The sequence below is a fragment of the Dromiciops gliroides genome, chromosome 3, assembly GCF_019393635.1.
Source record: "Dromiciops gliroides isolate mDroGli1 chromosome 3, mDroGli1.pri, whole genome shotgun sequence".
Lineage (NCBI taxonomy): Eukaryota > Metazoa > Chordata > Mammalia > Microbiotheria > Microbiotheriidae > Dromiciops > Dromiciops gliroides.
Window position 1 is genome coordinate 143,752,132 of NC_057863.1, and position 25,295 is coordinate 143,777,426.

Sequence of the window (25,295 nt, forward strand, 5' to 3'; positions counted from 1 at the left end):
TCATAATTCAATTTTTTCTACAAGAACAAAAGTTTTCTTTATACTTTTTAATGTAACATTTGTATCAAACAATTTAGAAGTACCTAGTATTAGAGAACTTTCTTAATTCCCCCAGACAAAAGTCTTCTCTTGCTAATTATTTTTATTTTTTTTGCTGTGGAGGTGGTAAGATATGATGAATAGAAAGGCAGACTCAAAACCAGTAAGATGTGTTCAAAACTCATCTCTGAAACTTACAAGTTATGTGATCCTTGGAACAGTATTTGATCTCTCAATGTATTTAAAAGCTCTGTAAGATTTTAAGTAGCAGAGGTGTTGTTTCCCTATTTTCATAGAGGGATTTCTCTTACCCTGGAGTTCCCTTTATCAATGAAATCCCATAAACAGTATTTATCCCTTGTGTCTTACCTTTATTTCACTCTCATTCTCCTTCTAACTTCACCACCCTCCATAATATATGCTTATTGTGAGAATATAATTATTACCAGAGGACCCCTGCTGTGAGAGCATGGGTTGCCCTTTCTAAGTTTCAGTGTCCCTAAGTTACCTCACATCAAGATGAGACAACTCTCAACCAATCATCTTGAAGCAGTGTGTGAGGTAAATTGGTTTTGTCAGTTGGTGGTTGGAACCTTGTGGGGTTGGCAACTGAACGAGGAGTTTTTGAAGTAGTTAGGATTTTCCTATTTTTTCAGAGACACTTGTTCTCTCTTTGTTAACCCGTAATATATTTTAACAAGTGTTTAATACCTAAACTGTTAAATTGTTGTCCTAATTAGCTTTCCCCACAAGGGGACAGATAAAGTAACCACACACATTTAGTTTTACCCATCATATTATCAAGGGCAAGGACTATTTAGTTTTTATCTTTATATACCCAACTCCTATTATACTCCTGGGACACAGTAGGAGATTAAGAAAAAAATATTAAATTGAATTTTTAGAAATGAGGCCTTTATCAGAAGTACTGGCTTTCTGCCTCCCTTCTAATTGTGGATGCATTGCTTCTGTTTGTACAAAACATTTTTAATTTAATGTAACCAAAATCATCCATTTTGCTTTCATAATATTCTCTATCTCTTGTTTTGTCATAAACTGTTCTCCTTTCCAAAGATCTGAATGGTAAACTATTCCTTCCTCTCCTAATTTACCCATGGTATCACCTTATATGTCTAAATCATGTACCCATTTTGACCTTATTTTAGTATAAGGTATAGATATTGGTCTATGTCTAATTTCTACCATACTATCTTCCAGTTTTCCCAGCAGTTTTTGTCAAATACTGAGTTCCTATCCCAGAAGCTGTAGTCTTTGGGTTTATCAAACAGTATATTACTAATGTCATTTACTACTGTGTCTCCTATGCCTAGTCTATTCCATTGATCCTCCACTCTATTTCTTAGCCAGTACTAGATAGTTTTGATGACTGTCACTTTATAGTAAAGCTTCAGATTTGGTATAGCTAGCCCACCTTCCTGTGTATTTTTTTTTCATTATTTCCTTTGATATTCTTGACCTTTTGTTTTTCCAGATAAACAGAATTTTTAAATACCTTGTACCACATTTTTTTTTTTAGTGAGGCAATTGGGGTTAAGTGACTTGCCCAGGGTCACACAGCTAGTCAGTGTTAAGTGTCTGAGGCCAGATCTGAACTCAGGTACTCCTGACTTATATTATAAATATTTCCCTAGCAGTGTGTTTACTAATAGTAAGTAAATAAAATGACTTAACAAGTGCTATACATTAGAATTTATACCCAGGTTTCCTGGTGTCAAATCTAGGACGCTTTCTAATATACTATGATACTTCCCACCTTGTAGAAGCTCTTTCACAGAATAATAGCATCAATGACTCGGATAGCTCCTTTGTAAAAGTGGTGTGATCATAGAATGTCAGCACCAGTTGGGACCAGGAAATGGGATTACAAAAAGAAACCTGATTTTCTCATCAGGCTGTTGTCTCTTCTGAGGCAGGGGGAAAGTTGCTCAGGAAAAATTATGATTTTCTCTTCTTTTTAAGCATTAGAGATTCTCTGCTGCAGACAGGCATTGCCCTAGGTTGAAGGAAAAATAAAATAAAAGAACTAAGAGCTCATGAAATGCCACTGAATGTCCAAAACATTACACTCACACTTCAGGACTGTCACTTTTTGTTGTTACTTTCATCTAAAATTCTCAAAAAAAGATGACTTTTAACTTATTTCTATAGCCTAAGCTACTGTGATAGCTTGAACTGGTTCATGAGAGCTGATTCTTAATTTTTCATTGTAAGAATTTATACCTTCCCAAATGCTACAAATTAGGTCTCCGTGTATGTATATATTTTCATTTATGTGGTCTAAATTTAAGAAAGTAATTGTGGAAATTTTTAATAATATAGATTCAACTTAAAATTATGCTGAGCCTTTTTTTTTCATGAGAGCTATAGCACTGTGGCATATTACAAAGCACCAAGAGCAGCATCCAGCACATATTAGGTAGTATATATGTAGGTTAGGTTGTGTGACACACATAATTAGGCCACTTTCCCATATTGATTATTGTGTGGAATTCTGGGTATAAGAGGGGAAAAAAATCCTGAGAAACATTTTGTTAAAAGCTCTTAGCTTTTAATCAACAATTGAATTTACATATTGTTCACAAAAGAAGGCTTATCACTGGCTTCATAGAATCTTAGCAGTGCTGTCAGACAGTATCTTTTCTTATCCTATAAACCAGAGGTAACTCACTAGTTTTAAAGTTGCTCTTATTAAAACTTCACAACTAATTAGAAAGTCACTACTAATTCAAAGACCTGCATTTAACCTTTATTCTTCACCTTAAGGAAACACTATTTAATTGGCAATAACCCTCCTTATCCAAGCTCAAATGACTGATTTAAACTGAAGAACCTTTTACGGCATAATATAGCAGAGAGCTCAGCTGCAGGGTTTTTAGTTGATCTGAGGCCAACATCTCTGTCTTAGCATTACACTATCACAGCCTGTCAGATTTTACCTTTGACTTTCTGGATTTATGAACTGATCTTCTAGTGGACAGCTTCTATTTTGAGCCATTTTTGAATCAGGGAGAGCTTGAAAGAAAGAAAGAAAGAAAGAAAGAAAGAAAGAAAGAAAGAAAGAAAGAAAGAAAGAAAGAAAGAAAGAAAGAAAGAAAGAAAGATCTTTAGGCCCGGCTAATCTGACATCTCAATCTCTTCTAGAAGTTATTACTTGGTTAGAACACCAAAGTTTCTCACTGAATAGTATATCAGTTAAGAAACTACTTCATTCCAGAAGGTGGTAGCTTTCTCCCTCTGGGGATGAGGTAATTGGAGGAGCAGGGAAGAAAGGTATACTAAGTATGGAATGTTAACTGTAGTGAGTGTCACCTTAGCTGCTCCCATCTGTCAAGTTCTGAATTGTTCAAGGTGGTCTTGGGATCTATTTAATTGGAAAATGTGCATCCTCACACAATGCCAGACTACAGGATCACTAAAAATCTCTCCCTTGCATCAGGAAATAAATATCACTCTCTTTTCTACTTTCAGTCAGAAATCAAAAGCCAAGCTAAGCTCTGCTGCAAAGTCAGGCTTGTGAAGAGTAGCTTTGAATTCCTGTAGGCCTTCTTAATGCCTTGTGGAGCAGCATACTAAAACCTCATCAAGGAATTCTGCTTTTGGGGTCCCTCCAACATGAAATAACAGTGAAAGGGCTGTGTCCCTTTGACTCAATAACCATGTGACACAAAAGTCAAGGAAATTATACGATCAATTCAAAAGAAAATGTTTTGGGGAAATCAAGCTCTTAACATTTCATCAACTTTTTAGATTTCATTGATTAATGAGGTATGATTGTCAAGTAAAGAGCAAGTGAAGAAAAATCAGGCGACTTTGTTCAATTTGGCAACTATTGCTGCGTATACTACTGCTTCCTACTATCGGCTTGTTTTTGTTGCATCATTTTAGAAAAAGCTCTAATAAGTGCTAGGTACAAAAAGAAAGGCACAAGTACTCTCTACCCTCAAGAAGTTGTCAAACCAAAGTAGAAACAAGATGTAGAAGTTATAAGGTAATCTCTGAGGGGATGTATTATCAACTGTACCAACCTGGAAGGTCTTCAGAAGAAAGTCCAATTTCAGCTGAGCCTTTAAGGAAGACAAGGAAACTAGAAGCAGTAATATGAAGAGAAAGAATTGCAGATAATGGAAATGACTATGATTGCAAAGAGATGGGATAGAAAGTAGGAATGATAATTTACATTGTATGATGTTTTTCATTCTGGCAAAAACCCTTTTATAACTCATTTTAGTCTTGTATCTATCTTCTGAAGCTTGTAGGGCATACATTCCTGCTTGTTGGGTAAATTAAGGCATGCAAAAGCAAAATTTGTATGAAATTTCACAGCAAGTGATTTGTATAACAAAAAATTAGCGTGTGTTACATATATAGGTTGTTTCTATCATGTCACTAGGGTTCTAGCAAGAAATGAGCTCTAATATGATATACCCATTTTAGAGATAGGAAAACTGAAGTCTAGAAAGGTAATGCAATCTACCCAAGTTTACATTGGTAGTAAATAGTACATCTGGATCAAATCCTAGGTGTTTTGAATTGAGGTAATTATTTCTTTCACCGTACCATTTGTGAGAATTGGAATGATACACCCTTCTGGGAAATATATTGCAGGGAAGCTCTGCCATGAAGAGAAAGCACGTGATTAAGAAACCATGTGACTTTAGTGTCTGGAAGTTACATATATAGAACCGCCTATGGGACCTGTCAATCAGAGCTACCAGCCAATTAGCTTGGAGCTGTGTGTGTGGACAACCCTGTTTCTGTTTTCTCAGGAGGCTTCTGGGGGAAGCAGAGGATCGAGTGGCCCTTTAGGTTGGAGATTTTGGCAGGGGAGCAAGAGACAGGCAGGGTAGGGAGAGCAAGCAAATTTCATACTTGATCCACATATTTCTCTTTACTTACCCCTAATATACTTTACTAAGTACTTAATGCCCAAATATTGATGCTATATTTTTTCTAATTTAAGGTGACTATTCATTAGATTTTAGATATCATAGCTAGAATTTTAGCCCCTTACACAATGTACTTACTCAATGCATAATCATTATTCTTAGTCAGTCAAATATATTTATTGTATTTTTTATGCACCAAAATGCTGTGCTAAGTCCTGGGGATACAAAGAAATTATGAAAGACAGTCCCTCTCTCAAAGAGCTCAGAGTCTAAAGGAGGAGTAAACATGAAAAACTATGTATAGACAAGTTATATACAAGATATATTTTTCAAAGATTAGTAACAGAGACAATCAAAAGAAGGAAGGCATGAGAATTAAGGGAGAACAGGAAAGGCTTCATGTAGAAAGTAATATTTAACTTGGACATTAGGAGGGGCAGCTAGGTGGCACAGTGGATAGAGCATTGGCCCTGGATTCAGGAGGAACTGAGTTCAAATCTGGCCTCAGACACTTTACTCTTACTAGCTGTATGACCCTGGGCAAGTCACTTAACCCCAATTGCCTCATCAAAACAACAACAACAAAGTAGACATTAGGGAAACCAAGAAAGTGAGGAATTAGAGACACTATAACATAGATACTTTCTTTACATTTCCACTGACACTACCTTATTTTCAGTGTTTTTTACTTCATGCTCAGACTTCTCCAAGAGCCTCTTAGCTGGTTTTCTTGCTTTCCACCTTTTCCACTCTCCAAACTATACCTCCAACCCCAATAATCTTCCTAAGATACTACCTTGATGGTATTTTTTCTCTACCCAGAAGCCCTCTGTCACTGATGAAATAAAGTTCAAGTTCATTGTCCTAGCATTTCATATTCTCTACCACGTTGATACATTTTCACTTTCCCTACCTTAACTCCATGGGCAGATAGGTGGCACAGTGGATAGAAGACTGGACTTGGAAACAGGAAAACTCATCTTTATGAGTTCAAATTAGGCCTGAACACTTACTAGCTGTGTGACTGTGGGTAAGTCACTTAACCCTGTTTATGTCAGTTTCTCATATGTAAAATGAGCTGGAGAATGAAATGGTAACCATTTCAGTATCTTTACCAAGAAAACTCCAAATGGAGTCATGAAGAGTCTGAAACAACTGAACAAGAGCAACAACCATATTTCTTTGTTTTCCCATTCTAAGTCCTTGTTCTTACAAAACTGGTTTATGACAATCTTAAATATACCTTGTCTATATCTATGTATTTATTCACAGTGTTCTCTTTATCTTGAAAGAATCTACTCCTCATATTTATTTATTTTCATTCTTCTAAGCCTTCAAGGTCCAGATGTAATGTCATTTTTGTGCACTTATTTATTGGGCTTAATGAAGGGGCCATTTTAGATATTATCATCTCAGAAATTACTTAACAGAGTTACTGAAAAATATGATATGTTTAAAATCTAATTGTCATGACTAAAAATCTAATGTGTGGTCACCTTAAATTAGAAGCTTATAGCATCAGTCTTTGGGCATTAAGCATTTATTAAAGTATATTAGAAGTTAGCAAAAGAGAGAGAAAGAACACATGGAATTCAGAAAAAAAGCCTACCTACCCTGGTCCTGTCTCTGCTACCATGCCCTCCAACCGAAAGAAGGATCCCCTGTTCTCCTAGAGTGGAAGCTCCCTGCAGGACTACCAGAGAGGCAGTTGCCACATACAGCTCCCAGCTAATCGGCTGGCATCATTGATTGACATGACTTACAGGCTGTTCTATGAATAGATGTAACTTCTGGACGCTAGTCACATGCTTCCTCAGGGGAGTGTTGCCCTGGTTCTCACAATGTCTTTCTCAGCAGGGTTGTGGTACCCTGATTCTCACAATGAAAAGGGTCATCAAAACCTGTGCTCTGTACTCTAGTATAGTGTTTCACCCTAGCCACAGGCAAACTATAATTATGAATAGGGTAACAGATTCTTCTCATCAACCTGCCTTTTCTCTCTAAGAAAATTGACCTATTTACCCCAAACCACTGCAACTATACTACTCTGTAACATACAACACACCTACCTACTTCCATCCCATCTACCCCTCATCTCTATTACTTTGGATTAGATATGTTAGAAGGCCCAGTTTCAGATTAGACTCAGAAATTACTGTTTTTATGGCACAGTGGATAGAGCACTGGAGCTAGTCAGGAAGACCTGAATTCAAATTCAGACTTAATACTTACTAGCTATATTATCCTCGACAAATTACTTAATCTCTTTCTGCCTCAGATCTATAAAATGGGTATAATAATAACATCTACTGCCTAAGGTTGTTGTGAGGATAAAATGTGATAAAGCTTTAAAGCAGTTTGCAAAGCTATAGCACTCTATAAGTGCTAGCTATTTTTATTATAACAATTCATCCCCTGTAAAAGTTTTCTCCTTTTCATGTGGAAGAAGTTATCGTTCTCATTTGAACACTTAAAGCACTCGCTCCTGTAACACTGATAGAGTACTTAATATATACCAATGTCTTGTATTACCTTGTACCTGTCTCCTCTCTACATAAGATCATCCTCCTCAACACTTAATATAAACCTTACACAAAATAGACAATTTATTTAATGTAATTAATAGAGGATTAATATATATATATATCACTCATATTTTCCAATGTAACCAAAAAAGCACTTATTAGATGTCTAATGTGTGTAAGGCCTGGTACTGTGTCCTGGGGATACAAAGAAAGGGAAAAAATCTATTCTGAAAGACCTTATATTCTATTGTGTGATAATGTAATATATACATAGATAATTATATACATAATTATTTGAAAAGTCACAAAGGAGTAGCAACTGGTAGTGAATGGAAAAATTTCTGATATATAAAGGCCCATGAGTGATGCCTTGAAGGGAACTAGAGATCCTAAGAGGTAGACAGGAAAAGACAGTGCATTCAATAGATTCACAAACTAATCTCTTTAAAATTATGGATGTACCATGTAAAAGAAAAAATGTAGCAAACCAATTTGTCTGATGTATAGGGGAATAATGGGTAGTAAAGGTAGGTTAAAGCCAGGATGTGAATGTCTGTATAAAAGCCAAGCTGAAGAGTTTGTATTTCATTCTTAAGGCAACAAAGAGGCACAGAAGATTATTGAGCAGAAAAGCACCTTGAACAAACCAGAAAAATTGGAGAGGAGACACTGGAAACAAGAAATTGAATTAGGAGGCCATTGCAATAGTTTAGATAAGAGGATGTGGGTCTAAACCAAGATAATGACTATGTGAGTGGAAAGAAGGAACCAATGTCAGATATTCTGAGAAAGTAGGATTGACGAGACTTGGCAACTGCTTAGATACCTGTTGTGATGGAGGGGAAAGAATCAAGCATAACTCAGGATAAGCTTGGGTGATTGGAAAGATAGTGGTATTAGAGATTGAAAGAATTCATGGGCCTCTTATTTTGATAATAATTGTTGAATCTCCATATAATCACAATGTATTTTTCACCTTTGGAAGAAAACATTAGTTAATTTACGTAATATCTAATACTTTAACCTTGGATTTTTAACTTTTTTCCCCTAAGCAATGAAACTAGGACATCATGTTCTGACAAGGAATTTATTAATGCCAAATATTGCAATAACATCTCTGAGTGAATGGTTCTGTGAGGCAGATTTCAATTCAATATAAAGAAAGCTTTCTTAACAATCAAACTCTGAAAATGCAATAGGTTGTTCAATATACAGACCCCATCACTTGAAGTTTCAAAAAGAAGCTGGATTACTAGTTGTTAGAGGAATAGAAAGTTCATGTAGACATCAATTAAAAAAGACCACTCAGAACTGAATATTTAATGATTCTATAATATCTAGTTAAATCATTCAGCTATTTTTTCCAGTAGGGAGAGTGATAGGAATGCATGGGTGTGTGGAGTCTAAACTTATAAATAATAATTACACAATATAAAATCTTACAGAACTTTCAGAGTTGCATATTAGTGACATGAAGAGGCCTTAGCAAATGATCAGATTTAATGTCATTGCAAATCATAGACTGCAAAACTCATGTTGCAATCTTACATACACATTTCCTCCTAGCCTTCCATTTCCTGAAAATCATTCATGGGATGCTTTGTAATCCATTAGAAAGAACTTGGTTTTTGGAATCAGAGGACTTGGATTCAAAGCCTATCTATAATACTACTTGCATGACTTTGGTTAAGTAATGCTCTGAAGTCCCTTCCTAGCCAGGCAAATATTATTTTCTCTCCAGTTTGTTAGCAAAAATAAATATATCATTATGTAATTGTTGGAAATTAGACATAAAACATGTGCTATACAATTACACAATTAGATTGTAGGAACTATTGATTGATCATTTAAAAAATCATTGTAGGGTTTTTGCAAGGTGTTAGTACCCACATGTAATTGGACTTTATACTGAGTTTTAGAATTTTAGCTACTTATCAAATAAATACTATTTTGTTTTTATACCTAATACTAAATTAGATATTGCTACCAGGTCATAATTAGGATTGTGATATATGCAAATGCTCTCTTTGAATCATAGTACCTTTTTGGTTATGGATTAATCTTTAAGAAATAAATATTCCAATGTTTAGATCAGATTACCACTTTGCCTTCCACCCTCTCCAAGACAAAAGCAAAATCAAACCAAAAGAACCTGTACATTTTTTCCCTGTGCCTTCCAAGTATCAGCTGAATCTCTTTCCTAGACTTTGCTTACCATCTTTATAATGCTTTCACTGTAACATCAAATGACATAGCAACAAATGTAGGCTTATTTGACCCAAGAGTTAGAGAAATACTTCTTACTATCTGGTTCCCTTAAATGCCCCAGTAACAATTCTAGTACTACCAATGGTCATTGATTCATCTGTTCCCTGTGATTCTGGTGTTTTGGAATATCTTCCATCTGATATATGGAATGATCAGAATATGATAAAAGAGTTTTTATCCAAGGAACTATTTTGCTTTTCCCTTGATCTGAAAGTGACCTCATTATATAGAGAATTCCTGATCAACTGTGACATAGCTGTTCTTCAACTGGATTGCCTAATTTCTATTAGGTTGGTCTATCTACTCTGAATTACTCACTCCCACCTCATTATTTCTCCACTTATAGACATTTTGCCTATATTTTTACTCCCTCCTTGAACACTGATCTTCCCTTACCTACGATTGGATCATGTTACACAGTTATACTTGGAATCAAGCATTTGATGAATCCTTGATGGAAAGGGTCATATTGCTTCAATTCTTTTTTTTTGGGGGGGGGCAATGGGGGTTAGGTGACTTTCCCAGGGTCACACGGCTAGTAAGTGTCAAGTTGTCAAGTATCTGAGGCCAGATTTGAACTCAGGTACTCCTGAATCCAGGGCCGGTGCTTTATCCACTGCGCCACCTAGCTGCCCCTCAATTCTTTACCCTAAATCTAACCTATTAGTTTTGGGGAAGGGGTGAAGATAATAGGAAGGAAAAGATTTAAACTATGTGGGCCCTGAAGCCCTTTAGGAGAGTTTTATGTGTTACTCTGAGGCCTATAGAAAGGCATTAAATGTGAAAGGACTTTAAAAATGTATATGTCGGGGGCAGCTAGGTGGCACAGTGGATGAAGTACCAGCCCTGGATTCAGGAAGACCTGAGTTCAAATCCAGCCTCAGACACTTGACCCTTACTAGCTGTGTGACCCTGGGCAAGTCACTTAACCCTCATTGCCCTGCAAAAAAAAATGTATGTTGATAACTACAAGGTGCTTATTAGTATTAAGGAGGCTAGGAGTGCAGGCACCCTGAAGGACACTGATAAAAATACCTATGTCCTTCCTTAGGGTAAGTGTTAGAAAATACTTTGAGATAGCAAGTAAACTGTTTTTTTTTGTTTTTGTTTTTGTTTTTGTTTTTTTTTTTGCTGCCTGCAACCTTTTCTCTCTTTCCTTTGACAGTGTGAAATCTTAACTCTTGGATGGGGCAGGTCATAAATGTACATACTATTGCATTATCCAGGTAATAATGTCTTCAACAACAAACACCCCATCATCCTGGCATCAGACTAGATTTCTACATGGCCTGTTAATACTAGGCAGACCTTGGAGAATACACTGATTGTGATGACTGTACTGGAGATTGTAGGAGATTAATGCTCTGTAATCTGAAGACATGAATGCTGGCATGGTTATTCCAATAACAGAGAAGACCTGGCAATCAGTGAGAGGGAACCTTGAATAGGATCAAGTAGGCAAAAGTTTGGTTAAAGAAGTATGATTAAGAGGCTATCGGACCAGATTCAGATTCAAAGCTGAGTTACTATCTATATGATCTAGCACAAATCACTTAACCTCTCATTCCTCCATTTCCTTATCTGTATGCAGGGCTGGTGGAAATGAAGAATAGTGCCACATAACCTGGTCCTCTTTTGGGTTTGCTCCAGATTGATTTGCATGGCAAACAGGGGCATTATGGGCATTGAAAGGAATCCCTTCAGCATTGTTCTAGCCAGTACTTCTGCAGAATTGCTAAGCATAGTCCCTGGCATGATTTGAAGGGGAACTAGGCTGGTGGCCAAGGGACATATTATGAGCTAAAAGGAATTTCAGATAAAAACCTCAGATAAGAATTTACAGTGTCCTACCAGTAATGCCAGTAAAAGAAAAATTACTCTAAATTCATGTTTAAATAGTGCATAAGAACTCAGAAGACAGACCTTCACAATGCTGAATAGCTGGTTATTGGGAGGGCCTGATTTACAATAGAAGTTCCCTAAAGACATCTCCAGGGGATATGGAGGTAAAGAGCTGACAGAATATTCCCAAAGAGACCACATAGACATTGAAGACAGAGATAGCTGAAAGCAGCAGCCTTAACATCCCAGTGGCCTAAGCAGCAATGGAGGGCTCTTACAAAGAAGATCATAAGAAATAAGAGGGACAAGAAAAGAGCCCTGCTCTGCATGGAAAATAGTTGTTTTATAAAATTGCCTGAGGAGATTGGTAACTGCAAAAACCACATGCATTTCTGGTGTCACCTATTCACTCTCTTTTTGTCCTCTCTCACTGGTAACGTGTTAAACTATGGGATAGTCCTGTGATAGGACTGAAATCTTTCTGGTAATCAATTAAATGCTACTGCTGCTGGTGTTGTTTATTGCTATTATTTAGGCATGTGATTTTGTTGGTTTGTGTAGCTTCTGGTAGGGAGACTCCTCTACCAATGCACATTTGTCATTTTTCTATAATAGGGAATTTAAATGACTTGCCCAGAATCCCATTACTACTTTGTTTCAGAGGCAAGGCTTCAGCTCAAATCTTGCTGACTCTGAGACCTGCTTTCTCCACTAAGAAACATATATTTATTATCTTTGCTTTGAAATAATGTGTTAACTGGTTGAATGGTAAAAGGAACAAATCAGTAAAGACTTATTAGTAATGATTTTGAGTGTCAATCAGTTAATAAGCATTTATTAAGAACCTGCTTTGTGCCATGCACCTTGTTTAGTCCTAGGAATGCAAAAAGAGACAAAGTCAAGAAAAACAAAAAAAAGTCCCTCCACAGTCTTTTGGGGACAGTATATATTGCCTCACACCCATAATGGGCCTTGAATCTGTGGAAGTGCTCAAGTGGGGCATGTGTTAAGAGAGGAGAGAAAAATTTCAGTAAAATGTAGTACTTTTCTAAAACCAAAACATTATTAACTCATTTATTTATCACTTCAGTAAATAAATATATTTTGAAAAAAATGCCTAATATATGCAATATATTCTCTTCTAAAGGGAGTTTGAAGTAAAATGTAATAGTTCCTGTCTTTAAAGGCTTAATGCAACAGGGAAGATGCAGTAAGTACAAAGATAGCTATAATAAAAGACTGCTAAATCGACTGTTGACTTTTAACATTCCACCTCAAGAAGGTACTTCCCCCATCTTTGTTCTTTTATATGTCAAAAAGTCACAGGCCTTGGCTTATCTACAGCTGCCTTCAAACTAAGTACTTTCCTTTGTCCCACCTGAGTTAGGCATTACAGAAGCTTTGAAGCTTTGGTAACAAAAGCCTTTAACTACAAAGTTGCAACTTATTGGGGAAATATTAAAAGGCTTCTTTTGCATATCCAATTAGCCCTGAAACACTTTTCTTATCCAATCCTTCACTGTCACCAAGCAACTTGGCTTTCTTTTCTCTGTAACTTTATGCTACTTAATAAGACTAAACTTAAGTTGCCTCCCTTAGCATGTCTGAATCTTTTCCCACCTAGACCTGAAATAAAAAGACAGCAAAAGGAGACTTCATTCCTTCTCCTGTGTCTCCTGGTACCATGCTCGTATAATTTCTGTAACTAAAAATGCTTACTTGGCAGTTTAATTGAATCCAACAAATATTGGAGTAGGAGCATGGTGGAAATGGAGCATGAGAGAGTGTTTATATTAAAATCAAGATTTGCATTGATACCTTGCCTTTAAAACTTGATAGTTGTGTGGTCATGGATCAGTTTTTTGTTTATTTATTTGTTTTCTTTTTAACCTTTCCAAACCCTATTTCCTCTTCTTCTATGGAACAGTAGTAATTTCTATAGGGTTGCTATAAAACAATGACTTAATAATATAAGTGGAATACAATTTAATGTTTCCTTCAGGTGGAATGAGAAACATCAAAATTATAACATAGTTCACATTTGCTGTTCTGTTATTGTTTATTCATGCTCAAAGAGGACTAAAATTACATCATAATGGGGGTCAGAAATGAAAGGCTCTATCACAGGTTGGGCACAAATAGTTTTTATGATTATTTGGGAGGAAGATATCCCTAGGAGTTTAATTTGATATAGTGTTTTAAGGTTTACAAAACACTATAAATGTATTTTCCCATTGGATCTCCATAATGGTTCTTTGAAATAGGCACTATTAATATTTTGATTTAATCAAAGGAAAGAACACAGGTTCAAGGGATTAAGTGAACTGGCCAGGGTTATACAGAACTTAAGCATTTAAATCAGAATTGAAAGCCACATCTTGATTCCAAGTCTAGTGTTCTAATCACTATGGACATGTCATATAAAAAAGTTTTCAAATTTTAAAATGCTATATAATTTCACGTATTATCCTTTCTTTATTGAATAGTTTGTGTAGGTCATAATAAGCTCATGGGATATGAAGACAAATAAAAAAATACCTATAGTCATATAGATTATATTCTATTGGAGGCGCCTAACTTCTACCAGTAGTCATCTTTTAAATTGCTCCATTTCTCCCTCCTTCATGTTTTTTATGATATTTAAATTAGCAAGTCAAATCAACAAATTTTTATTAAGCCCTTACTATGTACCATGCACTGTGACAAATTCTAGAGGTACAAATAAAAACCATGAGACAGGTCCTGTCCTTTAAAGAGTTATAGTTGGGAGAGGAATGAAGCATGGCTGGCCTGGGCTATTCTTTAAAATGCACGTTATGGGAAAAACTCACCAGTGAGATAAGGGATCAAGACAGGAAGAGAGGTCTTCCTGAATGAAAATGTAAAAAGGGACATGGGACCTGAGGCATGGTGATGAAATCCAGAGTCAGAATAGGAGCTTGGTAAGAAATGAAAGATACAATAAGCTTTCTTTGTTTTTCTTTTTCATGACTACTATCAGTGACATACTTTTACTCTTAAAAGCCTTTTCCCCACTCTTGGACATTTCGAATTATATTGAACAGAACAGTTTTTAAATAGAAATATATAATAGTTTTATTAGAAAACTAGTAGATGATATATGCTATCTTTATATATTAAAGATAAAGATGTTGTTATTATATCATTTATCAGTCCCATTTTTAGACCTTAAATTGATCCATGTATTTAATTGTAAAGTTGCTATTTCTATATCTTAATGCCCTACTAGGTCAGTGGTATTCTTCCAATCTAAATGCTGGTTCAACCTAGATTAGAAAGTACCTTTAATCAATTAGAACTGATTGGATAGCATTCTTTTTTTTCCTTTTCCTTTTTTTTTTTTTTGAGGCATTTGGGGTTAAGTGACTGACCCAGAGTCACACATCTAATAAGTGTCAAGTGCCTGAGGTTGGATTTGAACTCAGATCCTACTGGATCCAGGGTTGGTGCTCTATCTACTGTTCCACCTAGCTGCCCCAGATAGCATTCTTTTAAAAAATATTTTATCTAAACAAAAATAATAAAAAGAGTGTAGTCAATCAAACTTATTTGGTAATAACTACCATGTAAATAAATTAATTTGATCCCATAAATTGTCATAACAACTTTTCATTCACTTTCTCTTTTTCCATCAGTATAACCTATCTACTCATTCCTATTCATTTTTCTTTCTCATAGTCCTTGTAAGAAATCATTAATTTCCTAAATTGGAAAAAAATGGCTTAGCCCTGCATTTTATTATAATCCATTTAACATATGTATGTTAATGTGTATGCTTATGTATATGTGTGCATGTATGTGTGTATATATGTGTATATGTGCATTTGTGTATATAGGTATGTATAGATAGATAGATAGATAGATAATCTGTGTATATGTTTTTTATATAAAATCATGAACGGATAGTGAGAGTTGGGAAATAAAAAATTACTTTCAATGCAATAATAAATGTTAGTAACCTAAGAAACCTAATAAATACTTGCCTGTATAGTCAAAGAAGAAAAGAACACTAGCATTAAGAAATCTCATTTTGACATCATAACTTTCTAGGTGACCCTTTTTACAAAAAATGTCTTTATAACTCAGTAGCCTTCTTAATAAAATAAGACTCCTGGAGTAACCTTTTCAGTATAGCTATCTATTACAATGATAAGGTCTAAGTGAATAGATGAATTTAAGTGTATAACAGGTTATTAGTGTCCAGTAGCTAGATAATGCTGATATTTTTAATTTAAAACAAAGACCTCTTTTCTAATCTTCATTTTTGCTCACATTGAAAAGACAGTAATTTGAACTGAAAGAAGTATTAAATTGAAGTAAGAAAGAATTAGGTTAGAGAACACTTCTCCACTGTAAAGAAGATTAAAGATGGCAACAGGTTACCAATTTAAGGCTTTTAAAATAATCCTATTAGATGATTTCTTCACTAATAGTTATTTGGTTACAGAAGACTAGACCATAGGACATCAATCAACTAGGGTATGGTTGCCAAAAGACACTGTATTTAGAGGGCACAAACAGAACTCAGAGTCCTTTATTAACCAAGGACAAAAACAAACAAAGAAACTGAAGAAAATAGAGCTTAGTTGTAATATGAAGTTCAAAAATGTGGGCTTAGATAAACTCTTCCCCCTTCAGCATCTATTCAACTGAGGACCTGTTTGGGCCTACCTGATCTTGATGCAATTTGTGTTATTTGTCCCAGACATAAAAGTCCTAGTTAGAGATTTGTCAATCAACCAATCATTTGTGATTTAACTATTTTATATGTATATTTATATTCTAAGCTCTTTAGAGCAAAGCTTCTCAAACTGTGAGTCATGACCCCTAATTGGGTCATGTAACTGAATGTGGGTGTCGCAAAAATTTGGCAACAGTAAAAGGTTATGTATACCCACTTTATATACCTACATGCCCAGGATCAATTAAAAATATCTTGGGTGAAAAGGTCTTAAATTTTTTCCATTTGTGATCCCTTTTTACCTAAGAAATTTTCACATGACTGTGGGCATATAGATACACAAAATAAGTACACATAACCTTCAACTGTTGCTAAATTTTTCCACATCCTCCATATTCAGTTCCCTGACCCCATATAGGGTTGTGACCTGCAGTTTAAGAAGCCTTGCTTTAGAGGATATGAAAGTATAAGGTGCTTGTCACCTATGGAGCAGCAACTATAAAACAACTAGATAAATGTGGAAGAAAGCATTTTTAATATGAGAAGTCTTTATAGATTAAAACAGCACTAAGACTTTTGGGACTGGTTATTTCAGCAAATCATATTCTCAGGGAGCTTCTAGTTCTTTGATTATATCCAAGAAGTATATATATTTATGTACCAAAGTCTTTATTCTGGTTTCTCCTCTTTGATACATAAGGTAAAAAAAAAAAAAAAAAACTAAACAAAAAAAAACTAAACAAACAAACAACAAAATGACAAGGTTTGCTTTGTACTTTTAATTTACCTTGAAAAAATTGGAAATCAGAAGTTCCTTGAAATGTTATAAGCCTCACTTCATTGTCCTAACCCAACTAGAGATACCTAATTTTTCACACCATTTAACAGATTAATCCAGCTCACCTGAATGCTCAGCCTCAGAGCATTTTAAGCAATCTGCTGTAAAATGCAATACTTCAGGAGTACTTCACAGATTTTCTCTATGCTAACTAGGCACTTGAGAGACATTTTTAGTGTACCTAGAATTCCCTTGACTACATGTCAATCAGATGCGGAAAATGGCTTCCTAAATCAGTGTGTTTTTCCCCCTTCTCCTTTAAAAAATGTAACAACTGTCACTGAGAAGGTTATAAATACATACTGAAAATCTATAAACCACTTAACACACCTGGAAGACTGTACATAAAGAAAAAAGAATTCATTTCTTTGTTAACGATTGTACCTTCTCAATCCTCCCTTAAAATATACCCATGACTTACTTATAGAAAAAAAAAAATGTGCTTATTTATTTAGAATGTTTTGAGATTTTTATGAAATAGTTTATATTAGGCTATCCACAGTTTAGTTTGAGAATAATTTAATTTCATCTAGGAGATAGATGTATTTTAAAATTATACTTTCAGTGTTTGAATTTACTTTTATTCTGGTATTATTCTGAGCTTATTCAAGATCTGTTATTATACTCTCTAAGACATTGGCCAAGTAATTTAGCTTCTCTGGGCCTCAATTTTCTTGCAGATAAGATTGATCTTTTATATCCTATCCAGCTATGAATCCTATAATTCTATAAATACTAAATATTATCTAGAAAGATTCATGCTTTTATATATTCAGCAGTCATACTGTATCTCGTTTTTTTCACCCCTTATTTGAGAAACAGATAACACAAACTTCATTTTACATTTCTGTTAAAAGCCTGAAGATATTTTAATTTCAACATTAAAAATTGTAATTATATTACTTATCAGGTGAAAGTAAACACTTCCTCTCTACTACATAGCAGACAATGAAACAAGACTGCAATGTAACTTGAAGTATTCACAACCTCACAGATCTGCCAGGGGCCTGTGTTCGTTAATATTCACAGAAAGGAATGATTCACTTTACCCAAGAGATTTCCTACTTTAAAAATTGATGTACACTGAAACATATTTTCCTATTGAAGCCTATTATGAAAAATCTAGACATCTTCCCATGGGAAAGATGACAAACCTGTGTAATGCCTGGTCATAAGAAACATCATATTTTAGAATAAAATAACAACCTACTCATTGCCCACACCTGCAACTCAACACACACATTTTAACCATATTTTGTAAGTGGCTGCTGTTATATTTACTTTTAGGACTGAATATACAGTGTCCTTTGTGTTGTATGTCTTTTAAATAAGGGTAAACATAGGTGTTTTTTTATAAAGATAAATGAGATATTTATCAGGATATAGTGAAAGGCCCGAAGCCTCAAGCTGCTCTTGCTCTTATTCTTACTTTTTCTCTTCAAACATTTTAATAGGATATTGGAAATTGTAAAATCCATAAGGACAGATATTTTGAAGAATACTTTTGCAGTTTGGTGAGGCCATCTACCTATTCTTATGTCTGGTTCTTTTTCTACCTGTGACCCCCAAAAAGCAAATTCAGGTAGAAGAACAAGTGGAGCCAATACACTGGGAAAATATTTAAAGCCTGCTACAAATTTCTGGGTAAGAGGGTCACCAAGATCCAAAATGTCACTGGGCCATAGTGTACAAAAATCCTCCTAGTTCTATTCTCCATGCTGCTCCTGAGGAATTTTCTATTGGATAGAGAGGTGTGTGTGTGGGAAAAATCTATTGCAGGCATGGGTGGGAATTGTATAAGTAAAGGCACAAGAGACAATGAGGATGAATGAGAAAATGGCAGATGAATAAAATGATGAACACAACTGTTCTGAAATGAAGATGAACAGGTTGGAACCAGATTAGAAAGGGGTACATATAATGCCAATTTTTACTTATTTGAATAGTTAGTGAGTCACTGAGAGTTTTTGACTAGAGATATCCAAAATAGTAGTGCAATAGAAAATTCCTCAGGAGCAGCATGGAGAATAGAGTTAGTAGAACTAGGAGGATTTTTGAAACTCAAGATCTAATCACAGAAACAGTTTCACAATGTAGTGTTAAAGTAATAATAAAGATGTGGCCATCTCCTAATTATCCCCATGTGAAATTTGAGTAGGTACCTCTGTAAATTATAAGGAAGAAATGGTATAGGACTAAAATGATAGGTCACTTCAAGGGGAATCTGTACACTTAGTCTATGCAGGAAAGAGAGGAATCTAACTCTAGAGGTTGTATATAGAAGAATCATGAATCTAGAGAAAGGGGACTGCTGTTGTTGAGCAGGAAGAGAGGAAGCACTGGCAGAAGAGCCTACAATAACAAAGAAATGGGACATTATTTTCTTGGGGCATATGAGGCATGAGGAATATGGAACAGAAGTTGTGTGATTGAAATTCTTCCCCTCCCCTTCTCTACATCCCTCAAAACGCCCCAAGACTGATCTTATCTCTCTTTTCTCTCTTTGGGCACCTTTTCAGAAAACTGAACTTTATCTTTCTGAGCATGTGTGTGTGTGTGTGTGTGTTTATTTGTTTGGTCATTATAAACATTATTAAACTCAGGCTCTTGTGGGGAACATCCCCAGAGAAGAGCAAATCTAAAAAAACATGTCAAGCCAGAATGATATGTCTACCCTAGGGACTCAGAGTCACAAATATAGGGACAATATAGACCATTTAATGCAACTTTCCCCAATAGAAAAGTCAATGAGTTAGGAGTTTTGAAACTTGAAAAAGCCTTCTAAAGTCTCAGTGCCCTGGCAACACTCTAAGACTTTAAGTTTCAGAAAAATTTCTAATTTGCATTTGTAGAAGAGGGATACACAACTGCTCTGCACACCATGCAGATACTACAAATACAAACTTCCATTTACCTATCACTGGAAGAATACTGCCTTAGGCATGGGTGGGGCACAAAAATTTATATTATACAGGTTGCTTGTGGTGCTTATTCTTAAAAAAGATACAAAAATAGATAAAATAGACAATGTATACTAGAGAAGTACAAAACTAAAAGCTATATTAGGACCAAAGGAGAAGGATTCAAAAGGGATGAAAATTGGTAAAAACTTCATAAATGAGTTAGTATTTGAGCAGGAGGAATTTGTGTGGAATGGATAGGAGTACCACAGGTAAAGATAGAGAGGGACATGGTTGGATTTAGGTCTGTAAGATATCTTAGAGGTCGTAAACCAAATCCTTCATTTTACATGTTGAAATTGAGGTTCAGAGAGATTAAATGACTTGTCCAAAGCTTCATTGTCAGACATGTACTTAGTGCCAGAGCTAGGAGAAGGACCTCTTTATTATCAAGCTCAGCAGAGAAAATGAATGGACCCTGGGGGTGGGGAGGGGTTGCTTGAATGAGAAATCAAAGAGCAAAATAAATCTGAAGAGATAGAAGGAATTACAAACTGGTATGAAAAATATGACCCACCTCTCTCTCTCTCTCTCTCACACACACACACACACACACACACACACACACACACACACACACACACACACACACACACCAAGGAAGAAGAAATCTTTGAGATTATGTAACAGTTTTGAGACATTTTTTTTCCATAAAAAGTAAAGCTGGGTCCTCTAAGGAGAGAGCAGCTTTTATTTATTACATAGAATGATGACGATTGCATGTCTCAACAAGAGAGAAGACATCTAGTATGGATCATGAGTAGAAAATAAGAGATGTGATTGGCAATGAATCCCTCATGAATAATGTGGCATTGAACTGATGAAATCAAGAAATATATCATCTCTTCCCAGGGCATATTATATGTGATGAATTAGACTTGTTAATTAGAGAACCACTACCTATTTCTGCTGGCTCATATGGGTGAAAATGTAAGAAAGGAGACTACTAAGTACAATTTGAGGATTATAAAGTCCTGGGAAAACCAATGAAAAGCTTAGGATTTAAGTTGTGGTGTATCTGGGCCCAGGAAACTTGGTTTCAGCAAGGGGATCTTTATATATTCTTATCACTTCCTTACATATCTTATTTATCTACTTCCTATTAATGACTTCTGTTTTTTCCTTTCCATTCCAAAGATTATTCCTGTTTGGAGAGAAAACACAAACAAAACAGAAATTGAAGGTTTCTGTATTCTCTGATATTAGTTATCACTTCCCCATTCATCTCAAACACTCCATTATCATTGCTTTAATTCTCCACTTTACCACAATATAGTTAAATATTGCTCACTTTAGTTTTTCTTAGTAGCCTTGAAAAATTCTAAGCATTACCACTCCTGATTCCATGTTAATCATCCCATGCTAGACTTTGGTATTTATTCTTTGTTATTTACCTTTGCTTCTAGCTTTTGTACATATTTTTTAAAAATGCTTTTTTTATGAACTGATGCTGAGTGAAATGAGCAGAACCAGGAGAACATTGTACACAGCATCAACAACATTCTGTGATGATCAACTATGATAGACTTAATTACTTGTCAGTAATACAATGATCCACAATAATTCCAAAGGATTCATGATGGAAAATGCTCTCCATTTCCAGAAAAAAAAAAGAACTGTGGAATCTGGATGCAGACTGAACCATACTGTTTCTCCTTTTTTTTTTTTTTTGAGGTTGTTCCCTTTTGTTCTGATTCTTCTTTCACAAAATGACTAATGTAGTAATATGTTTAATGTGATTGTACATTGTATATAACTGTTAAAGGATAAAATTCTAGCTAAACTGTCTAAAATATCTAATGAGTGGTCGCCAATCAATTATAAGCTTTAGCAAGAGTTAGACTTTTAAGCATTTATTAAGGAGAATAAGAATTTGGTAAAGAGAGAAGAAAAGGCCTACATTCATCTATCTATTAAAAGGAGAGCACATTTCTAGCTCCATTCTCCACCAGAGTCCAAAGGAAAGAGAGCCAGTCAGAGCACCAGGTTCCTCCTTCTTCCTCCCACAAGCAGACGTCACTTCCTGATGCCAAAGAAAAGACTCCTGGTTTTGCCCTCAAAGACCTTCACTTCATAGCGGAGCTTTTCTACAGTAAGTCTCCAGCAGGTGGCATCATTGCAATCATTACATAACCTATATCAGATTGCTGTCTTGTGGAGGGGGGAGGGAAGGGAGAGAGGGAGAAAAATTTAGAACTAGAAATCATATAAAAATAAATATTGGAAACTGTCTCTACATTTAACTAGAAAATAAGATACTTTTATGAGAAAAACCAAAAATAAATAAATAAATAAAAGAGAATGTGTTTTTAAACAAAAATCAAACAAAAATACTTTGTTTTGGTTTTAGAGTACATTTCATTTGTCTGTTCCTCCCTTTCTCATATCTAGAGAACTTTCTTTTTTAATGAAGATTTAATAATTATATCTAATATTTATGTCATTTTAAAGATTCTAAAATGCTTCACTATTATTGTCTCATTTTAGCCTCATCAGATCAGTAAAATAAAGTGGCACTTTCATTACATCTGATACCATGTCATGTTTCATACTCCTCAGTTCTGAAGTGAAGACACTTCTCAATGTGTATTCTTTGTTTATTTTTTTACTGCCCCACACAAAATAAATAATGCTATGGGTATTATGGAAATTTTCCTTCTTTCACTGACCTCCTTATATGTCTAGTAGTGACATGTCTAGGTTAAATCATATTTTACTCAAATTTAATTCTTAAAATAACAACCAAACAAAACAGAACAAAACAAACAAAAAACATCTCTTGCTCATAACATCTCCACTAGCTATTGATTGATAACTCTCCTCTCTTAAACAGATATACTCCCAGAGAAAGCTGGATGCATCATGTGTCTTTACTTCCTTTTCCTTTCTCTTTCTTTTATCCTCATTATATGTTTTAAAAGGTTATTTATTTATTTGTTTTTGTGGGGCAATGGAGGTTAAGTGACTTGCCCAGGGTCACAGAGCTAGTAAGTATCAAGTGTCTGAGGCCAGATTTGAACTCAGGTATTCCTGAATCCAGGGCCAGTGCTTTATCTACTGCGCCTCCTAGCTGCCCCAAAGGTTATTTATTTTTAACATTTTTTTTTAATTTAAAATTCCAAATTCCCTTTTTTCTATTGCCACATCTCTATCCATTGAGAAAGTACTGCAATATTAGTTATATATGTGAAGTCATGCAAAAGATTTCCATATTAGTCATGTTGCAAAAAAAGAGGTAAGAAAAATTAAGAAAGTGAAAAAATAAGCTTTATTATGCACTTAGAATTCATCAGTTCTCTCTCTCTGGAGGTGGATAGCATTTTTCATCAATGTGTAGAATGGATAGGAATACCACAGGTAAAGATGGAGAGGGACATGATTTAGTACTGTAAGATATCTTAGAAGTCATAAACCAAATTCATTTTACATGTTGAAATTGAGCTTCAGAGAGATTAATACAACTTGTATTTCTGACAATAGCGTAGTCATTCACAATTGATTATCATTACATTGTTGCTGTTGAAGTGTACAATGTTCTCCTAGTTCTACTTACATAGCTTTACATCAGTTCACATATCTTCCCAAGTTTTCCTGAAATTATCCTTCTGTCATTTTTATAGCATAGCAGTATTCCATTACAATCATATATCACAACTTTTTCAGTCTTTCTCTGATTGATGGGCATCCTTTCTATTTCTAATTTGTTGCCACCACAAAAAGAGCTGCTATAAATATTGTTGTACAGTGTTTAAGGGTTTTGTTTTTTAGTTGGCCTTAGAGCTTACATAAAATCAATTCATTGTTCAATTGGGAAGTCTATCTAGAAAATGGGTGTGTATAGCTGTTCAAGTAGGAATAGCTCCTGCGGTATGAGGGCTTATCAAGCCTTTTCATGGTTTCCCATGCACCTTTGGTGTCCATCTAGCACTCAGTTCTTACCTGTGGCTCAAAGAATCTATAGCATGAACAGTGGTCAAACCTTGGTAAAAAAAATTCTTGGCAAATGGGTTAAAGTAGATTGAGTGTAACTTGTGGGTGGCCACAAACTTGTCAGTGAGTGATGAGCAAGGGGATGTCTTCAATCAGAATGTGAAGGCTTTCACCTATGGAATGGCCAGATAAGAACATTTTTTTCCAAAGGACAGGAAGGCAGATGAAGCTGGTGCCATGGAACTTTTAGAGCTTGGCCAGATATTGAAGAGAGCAAGGTAATCCTTTGAATCCTGGGTCATCACCAGTCATCCTGGACTTTGTTTTGCCATTACACTTCTATGACTCTGGAACAGGTAGAGATGTTGATTACTTTGTAAAACTTTGTTTCACTTAAATCCAATTCACATGAATCAAAACATCACCCTATGTTGTTATTGATCCTCTTTGAAAACAAAGGACAAACAGCATCATATATGTCTTTCCCCCTTTTCTTTGACCTCTTTAGGATACAGATGTACTAGTGGTATTGCTGGATCAAGAGGTATACACAGCTCTTTTTTTTTTTTTTTTTTCAGGGCAATGGGGGTTAAGTGACTTGCCCAGGGTCATACAGCTAGTAAGTGTCAAATGTCTGAGACTGGATTTGAACTCAGGTACTCCTGAATCCAGGGCCAGTGCTTTATCTGCTGCGCCACCTAGCTGCCCTAGTATACACAGCTTTATAGCTCTTTGGGTATAGTTCCAAATTATTCTCTGGAATGATTAGATTAATTCACAACTGTACCAACAGTGCATTTGTATACCTATTTTTCCACATTCTCTCCAGCATTTATCATTTTCCTTTTCTGTCATATTACTTAATCTAATATATATGAAGTGGTACCTTAGAGTTGTTGTAAGTTGCATTTCTCCAATCAGTTATGATTTAGAACACTTTTTTAAGTGTCTATTGATAGCTTTGGTTTCTTCTGAAAACTTCCTGTTTGTATCCTTTGGTCATTTATCAACTGGGTAATGATATTAATAAACTTGGCTCGGTTCTCTACATATTTTAGAAATGAGGCCTTTATCAGAAAAATGCTATAAATTTCTTCTTTTTTTACAAACCAGTTTCCTGCCTTGCTTTTACTTTTGGCTGGATTGATTTTGTTTGTGTAGATTTTTTTTTTATTTCATGTATTCAAAATTATCCACTTTACTTCCCATGATCTGACATATTTCTTGTTTGGTTCTATAATCTTCCCTTATCCATCAATTTTAGAGAAACAGTTTTATATATAT